The following is an 8,041-nucleotide window of genomic DNA, read 5'->3' on the forward strand; positions in this document are numbered from 1 at the left end:
GCCCATCTTGTAGTAATTTTCATAATTTCTTTTTGCTATTTGATTAATCTTTTTCTTGCCTTCAAATTTTTAGACTAATTGTTACATGTGATATTTTGAGGGACAAATTAGTGTATTCATATATCTTTTTTGTAAAACATCAACTATGAATGTATATTGAAATAAGTATATACAATTATTTTATTATTGTCTATCTTAAAATAAATTTATTTACAATAACTAATATTAATTTTGTTGTCATAAAATTGTTTGTAAGAAATGCATTGGATCTTTATCCATACTATATATTTGTACATCATGTTCTAATTACATACTCATAGATTAATATTTTAAAATATATATGATTAATACAAAATTTGACAAATCAATCACTAAAAAATCATCTATTTTTTCACCAAAAGACATAGACTCCAACTCTTGCAAACCCTTGTTACAAGATAAAAACGTTGTTTTTAATGTCTCTTTAGTTGACTTGTTTTTTCACTACCTCACCATTAGAAGGATGACCTATTTCGAGAGAACGATTTTTTTTAGTAGCTTATTTTTAAGAGAATGGCTATTTTACAAAAAAAATATGTTACCATTGGATGAAAAAGCACTAGCAATAAAGAGAGGGCTTTTATCAGCTTCGTCATGGCGGTGGCAATCGAGCCCGATTGCATGTTGTTATTGGAGTGAATGTGTTGCTTTTTCTCACCTGGGAGGAATGGCTATTTTTTCCCTCTATATTTAGAGAATGACTATTTTGTTCCAAAGAATGTTACCGTTAGATGAAATCGCAACTTTCACTTATTTATTTATTAGTTCCTACCGTGCTGGAAACTATTGCATCTGTTTGATGCCAATTAAATGTAATCTTTAAAAAAACTAACCAATGAAATTTAAGAATTATTCTGAACTATTTGTCTCTTGTAAAGTTGTTAAAATTTGAGCAATTTAAAAATCTAAAATAACAATATTTCCTTGCAATATTCTGAACTATTTGTCTCTTGTAAAGTTGTTAAAATTTGAGCAATTTAAAAATCTAAAATAATAATATTTCCTTGCAATATGATTGGCTCCTACTATTTTCGGTAAGGAGAAAAATAATTTTTCCCAACAGTTAAATTGCTTAAAAAATATAAGAAGTCTCCAGATACATCGGTGAAGCCTCCAGATTTTCGTGCAGGCTAGTGTAATGAACATTTATGAGTTTTGGCAAACTGTACACACATAAGGGTACTATGGTCGGTGAGCGGCAAATGCAAAACAGGCGCAATTGATGAAACAAAGCAATTGACTAAACAAAGGGAGGCATTTCCATGTTTTCTATTTTGCAGAAGACTCACATATCGATCTGAAGCGGAACCATTTTAGTTTGATATAAGATATTGCCATCCTATTCTCTGTGCGAAGTAGCAGAGAAATCATATCGGCATAAAAAAAAACAATGTAAGTCATTTTCTAACCTTAATATTCCTAATTCTCATGAATACTTTGATGGGTTTTGATGGGTAATCTTATTGGAATCAATATTTTATGGAAATAAAATTTGCTACGTATTATAATATTCTAAGCCTGAAGCTCAAAATTGTGAAGTTCAGAACTGCTAAAAATAGAATCGTTTCTTCAAAGCCTTTCTTACAATAAATACAAAACTTTCTTAACAAAATTCACAGAGATCGCAAAGACCCCAAATGGTGAGATTAGGTAAATGTTTCATATGTTGTATAGTACCATTTACTGTTAAGTGGAAACATTTGAGCTATAATGTTTTGTTTTATGTATTTCCAGAGCTTGGACATTACATCAATATTTAATCTTCTTCCTCTCCACAGAACAGTCCTGGTCGAGCTCCAAAAATCTAACTTTTACTGCTAGTCCTGAGCATGATGCCCACTAAAGCAGAATCAGCGTCGAATGTTTAACCCATTATAAACGTACTTTATAAATGGACTTTCATACAATGAATTTTAACTTTACAAATTCAAACATTGAATAAACCATCTGAAGAAATATAATTAATTCATAGCTATGAAAAATCTGAGCTAACACATGTTGAGATTGCCTTGCCCAAGGATTGGTATGAAAATCAACAAAATTTCTTTTTTTCCACCTTAAAGCGGATCTGAAAAGTTCCTTCCAGTCAGAATTAAACAAGTGCTTTGGATGCCGCCGGGGAGCCCGGGCAAGCTATGATATCTTCTCTGCCGCTGAAATTAGCTTTAGAGGGACGTACCTTTTTTCAATCGTTTTACCAACATAAAAAGAAAATCACATTTTTTTGGGCGGTCGACCTGTAACCTGACCTACTTTGAGCAGTGTTAGGTCGTCATTGTTTTTAATAACTATAACAAAGCCTGCAAGCAAGAGCAGTCATCAATATCATAGGAATAAAGAAAAAGAACATAAAATCGAGATTTTAAAGAAACAAGGCAGAAGAAAAGAAGGCTTCGAACTCCTTGGCTGAACAATGCAAGTAACAATAATAGAAGAGAGATGCCCAACTAAGAAGGAACAATGACGAAATAGGGTATCATGTAGAAACACAAAACTTCATTGCCCACATAACCTACAACTACTAAACTCGGCCTAAATATGCTTCATACTTGGTCTTAAAAAAACCCACATTAGCCATGTCGTTGCCAACATCTTTTCTTCCCTTTCACAAAATTCAACTTGTACCAGTCTTGCTTTAACACAGGAAACAATAATAGATAATAGATGGCATGATGTATTGGTTAATGCATCACATGCATGCCATGTGGTGAATAGGCTTCTGAGGCATGCTAGCTGTAAGTAAAAATAAAGGGCACAACTAGCGAAGTTATGCAAAAATTTCCAATGCCTGAAAATTACGACTGAAAATATTGAATTAGGCAAGAAAGGAATCCGGAGACACACCCACAATAAGGTTCAAGAATTGAAAAATTAAAATAGAGAGCTTAATATAATTGCAAAATAATAAAATATCTATATATCAAGTTAATAAACTTCAAATTATTTCTTTTTAATTATATTACAATTTAATAAATTTTAATATAAGATAACACTATAATGTCTCTAATATTATATTTTTAACTATTACTTAAATTATATATTTATTAAATTAAATAAATTGATTTCAATTTAAAAATTAATAAAAAATATACAATTAAATTTAATCTTTATATCTTAATTATAAGAAATAAATTTTAAAATGGGATAGATATATTTTCTTACACCTAATTCAAAATAATAAAAAATTAAAATTATTAATAATTTTACTTTTAGTTTTATTATTATTATATATCATACTATCTAAAATTATGAATAATCCACTTTGTGGTCATTTCGAACCACTTGTAGAAAGTAACATGAAGACTGGTACATTATAGAAAAAATGACCCTTCACAATTTTATTAACAATAACAGTTTAATAGACCTTTTAAAATTTCAAAACTGAATTCATGTTTTCCAGAATGATCTTTTTGTACTTGCTGTGAATGGGACTCTCAATGTTATGAGAATTTGAGTAGGAGCTAAATCTGTGAGACATGTAATTTTGACTTCATCAATTACAGCTTCTGCAATGAACGGAAGGGGCAATTTGTCCAAACATGTATTGCCGAAAAACCCCAAATTAGAGGTCTTTTCTGCAGCTCAAAGTAGGCTAGATTGGCGAATAACATTCGGCAAGGATGACTTCCTTTGCTCTGCCTGAAACCTAACCTGCTTTGAGCAGTAAAAGCCTTCAAGTATAAGACTTCAAAGACCAATACATGACAGCAACAGAGGCACGTGAAGCTGAGAATTCAACAATGTACTTCTTCAATTTCAGTTTCTGCTCGGTGACTACAATGTGCCCTCAATGTCTCCCACATAGGCACCAGGGCAAGCGAACTTGAAATGGTCTGTAAGAACTACCATAGGTCGACTCCCAAACCACACATAGGTGAGCGTAACATGCATTCCATGTGTACAACTTCTAAGGCATGCATGCCATGTGCAGAGTAAAGCTTTCCAGGCATGCTACGAGTAAGCAAAATCCGAGGACAAGACGATCAAAGTAAGGGAGATTGCCAGCTGTTCAACATTTTTATTAGTCAGTTTTATAAATTAATAAATTAAATAAATATTCTATTCTTCTGACTATCTATTTCAACAATAGTCTGAGAATTCTATTTCTTAAATCAAACTTAGTTCAATTTGGTTTAAGCTATCACAGAAAATGACACTTCATTCTCAATTTTCAATTGTACAAGAAAGTTCCTATTCAGGGAATTCCACTCCAGTAATATGGCAGCACAATTACTATAATGAAACTAGAGATTCAAACCTGTGAAACATTTTATGCATGGTAATGTAGTTGTCAAAGTTCCTTGCTAGCTTCATTTGCAAAAACTATTTTTCTTTTGTTTTTAATGATCAATTGCAAAAGTCAAGTTTCCTCAACAAAACATTGCTGCCAACAAAAACTGTTATCAAATGAAAGCTTCTCTCCTCCAAAGAAGACTCTTACAACAACATCATAGCTGTAAGAGGCAATAAACAACAACTAGGACAATTAAATTTAAATCCCACTCATTTTATGAGGACTGATGTAATGAAAGAGATAGCCTCCTCAATTGTAATCAATACTATATCAAAATAAAATAAAATCAATAGTTACAAAATCAATATTTAACTCTCATTTCTGTACTTGCCAAATTACACCTTACATAATGATAAAAGTATTTCTCCTAAATTCAATAACGAAATTTTTTACATGAAAAGACCCCTTAACAAAATTACACAATTTTTTCATATTAAAAGTCATCATCCACAAAATGCTTCTCAACCATCTACAATCAAATTCTGTTCAAAAACCAATGGCAGGAACTACGACTTTGCGTCCTTGTTTGAAGTATCTTACCGTTGGACAATCTACAAAAATGGCAGGAACTACGACTTTGCGTCCTTGTTTAAAGTATCTTACCGTTGGACAATCTACAAAAATGCCAGGGAACTGTTACCAAGAATGTTAAAATTGGAAGAGAACTTCATGGATGCAGGAAAGACCAACATGCCAAAAATAAATTGAAGTACCTGAAGCCGTGAAGCATAAAACCCATTTGTTATAATGGAAATATAATTCGCATTGGCGTGCGGGTTTCACATAACATGAACTCGAGAGGGCAGGCCGAACAAATTAGCAGGCAGATAAGCATTCAGAATGATCGCAACAAAATGTAGCAGAATGGAAGACACAGGCCAGGCGTTCGACATGCTTAGAACTATACTCAAGGAAATCAGTCGAGATGTGTGCCTTAATTCCAAACTGACCTTGTAATATGCAAGGTGTACGCCAAGTGTTTGTGAAAATGCTTAAATTGAAATACGCAACGTTGGACTACATGAGTAGTGGGTATGTGAAGCATGGGCAGGCGAAGGTATGTCTTGATCTTTATTTGGAAATTCGAAGGGCTGCCATCGACCCGGACAATTTTACTTTTCCTTGTGTGCTTATGGTGAGCAGGGGCCGAAGAAGAGGAGAACCCGACATCGAGTTCTTTGTAGCCATTGTTGCTGCAAATTTTGCTTGAGCGGTAAGGGTTTATGGTTATGGCAGTGGGTTGTTTTGCCTGTTTGCCTGTTACGTTTTAATATTTGAGGTTCATCCTGCCTAATACTGTTATTGTTTCTTCAAATCTAGTGGATCAATTTGATCGACGTGTTAACATTGGCTAGATATCAAAAAGGGCTTTCATCAGCTCGGTCATGGCGGCAGTGTTGAGCCCGATTGCTGTTGTGGGGGCGAATGCTCAACATGTTCAGAGCCTGCGCCTGTCCCTACCAGTGATTGTAATATAACCCAAATATGCCTACTCTGCTTTCTGATACTGTTGTGGTTAAACACTGTTAGAATAGTTAACTTTGGATTTTCCTGTGGTTTCAGCAAATACCCATCTCTATTTAAATGCACAATCATATGTTATGTGTTAAGATTATTTCTGAAATCAATCCTATATATTGAATCAATGATCACCTGCTATTAGTACACTGTTATATTAGTTCTCAGTGGATTTGTAGGATTACTTCTGTCGTAAATTTTGAATCAATTTGTTCGACGTGTTAGCTTTGGCTAGATATCAAAAAGGGCTTTCGTCAGCTCGGTCATGGCGGCAGTGTTGAGCACGATTGCTGTTGTGGGGGCGAATGCTCAACATGTTCAGAGCCTGCGCCTGCCCCTACCAGTGATTGTAATATAACCCAAATGCGCCTTCTCTACTTTCTGATATTGTTGTGGTTAAACACGGTTAGAATAGTTAACTTAGGATTTTCCTGTGGTTTCAGCAAATACCCATCTCTATTTAAATGCACAATCATATGTTATGTGTTAAGATTATTTCTGAAATCAATCCTATATATTGAATCAATGATCACCTGCTATTAGCACACTGTTATATTAGTTCTCAGTGGATTTCTAGGATTACTTCTGTGGTAAATTTTTCTTGTGGGGTAAAGTCAGGGTTATGGTAGAGGGTTGTTTCGCCGTGCTTGTTACGTTTTAAATTTTGTAGTTTATTCTGCCCGACCACTATTATTGTTCCTTCGTTGGCTAGGGATAGACTTATTTCAAACCCCGGACGTTGTTCCTTTTCTGTTTGGACTTGTGCTTCTTTGGCTGCTTGAGTGGGCAAGTGCCCGTACCGAGGTTTTTTTCAATTAAGGTTTCAACGACTTTTCTGTTGGAATTCAGGTCTGAACTTGTGGCTTATATTGGCTGTTCTGAACCTTGAGCCCTGTTCATTACAACACCAATAAGTCACAGTCTAGTTCCATGTTCTTTTTTACTGTGGCGGATTATAAACTGATTTTTTTGGCGTTCAGTCTATAATTCTTGAACTCAAGAAGTTTCTGTTAAAATTGTGTATAGTGATTCTAAAATCAAGGAGTACCGTGCTAGCGCTAATTTTATTTGGACACACCAATGTGCATTTTTATGGTCATCAGGGATTTGGAGCAGTCCGTTATTCTTATGAGGATTAAGAGGGATACTTGAAGGGTGATTCATCATGGAGGACAGAGGGAGGTGATAAAAGGCAAGAAGAGACTCTAAAAGCTATCGAGATCTTTGGGAAAGATGTCAATGCCTGCCACAGTATTTCAGAAGTTATGTACACCCTTTTCTCCCCGCCTAAATCAGTATTTAATTTAGAATTATACATTCAGGAGCTCTTGCATTTACATATCTTTGAGGTTTTTATCAAACAGTTTAGCTTTTCTACACATACCTTTATTTTTCATAAAGATATTTTGTCAAGCAATCCCGTTTCCGAGGATGATATGTATTTGGGTTAGCTTTAATTGCTTGAAATGTTAGCTTATTCTCTTTTTCTTTATGTATTCTTTTTGGCCCTATGAGATTTTGTGTGAGAATAATATTTGTCTTAGTTTAATTGCTCACTGCCCTCTTTCCTCTCCTAAATTAGTGTTTAATTCAGAATTATACATTCATGAGTGCTTGCTTTTACATTTCTTTGAGGTTTTTGTCAAACAGTCAAGCTTTCCTACACACCTCTATTTTTCATTAAGATGTTTTGTCAATAATCACTTTTCCTTTGGTATAATGTATTTGGGTTAGCTTTTATTGCTTGAATTGTTAGATTATTCTCTTTTAAGTTACGCTGATTCTTTTTGACCTTATGAGATTTTGTGTGGGAATAATATTTGTCTCAATTTAATTATCCACTACAGCTCAACTTTAATTTCTTTATGTTGGGAAAATCTTGATTATACTCACATAGAGTGGTTGACTGCAGTTGCAGCCAATGCTGGATTTGAGCACATTGAAGAATTTATCTGCCTTCTCTTCTTTTAAGAAAATGTGATATTGATTGTAGACTTTTACTTACTACAGAAAAGATCTTATGTATTCCAGTTTGTCACCAGATTCCTCTTTCTTTTTCTATACATTTTCTGAAACTCATTCTTTTCTAATTCATTCTTCTTCTTTTTCCTTGATTTCCATAATGACCTCTTTTTCTTTATTGCTTTGCTTTTCTGCTTCTCATGGCCTCTTTCTTTTCTAAAACCCAAC

General features: G+C 34.0%; 1 long non-coding RNA gene across 4 annotated transcripts; it reads left to right on the forward strand.

Moving 5' to 3' along the window:
• The first annotated feature begins 4,732 nt into the window (after positions 1-4,732).
• LOC149560518 (uncharacterized) lies at positions 4,733-7,343 on the forward strand. 4 transcript variants are annotated; one of them, XR_016363701.1, is made up of 4 exons: positions 4,739-5,390; positions 5,477-5,546; positions 5,654-5,802; positions 6,955-7,343. It is a non-coding gene; the product is annotated as an uncharacterized LOC149560518 (long non-coding RNA). The 4 variants fall into 4 exon arrangements; XR_016363702.1 differs by having other exon boundaries at positions 4,733-5,546; positions 5,654-6,200; XR_016363700.1 differs by lacking the exon at positions 6,955-7,343 and having other exon boundaries at positions 5,654-5,979.
• The last annotated feature ends 698 nt before the right edge of the window (positions 7,344-8,041 follow it).

This window comes from Cupressus sempervirens, chromosome 4 (assembly GCF_028749045.1).
Source record: "Cupressus sempervirens isolate cs-2001-9-10 chromosome 4, ASM2874904v1, whole genome shotgun sequence".
Taxonomy (NCBI): Eukaryota; Viridiplantae; Streptophyta; class Pinopsida; order Cupressales; family Cupressaceae; genus Cupressus; species Cupressus sempervirens.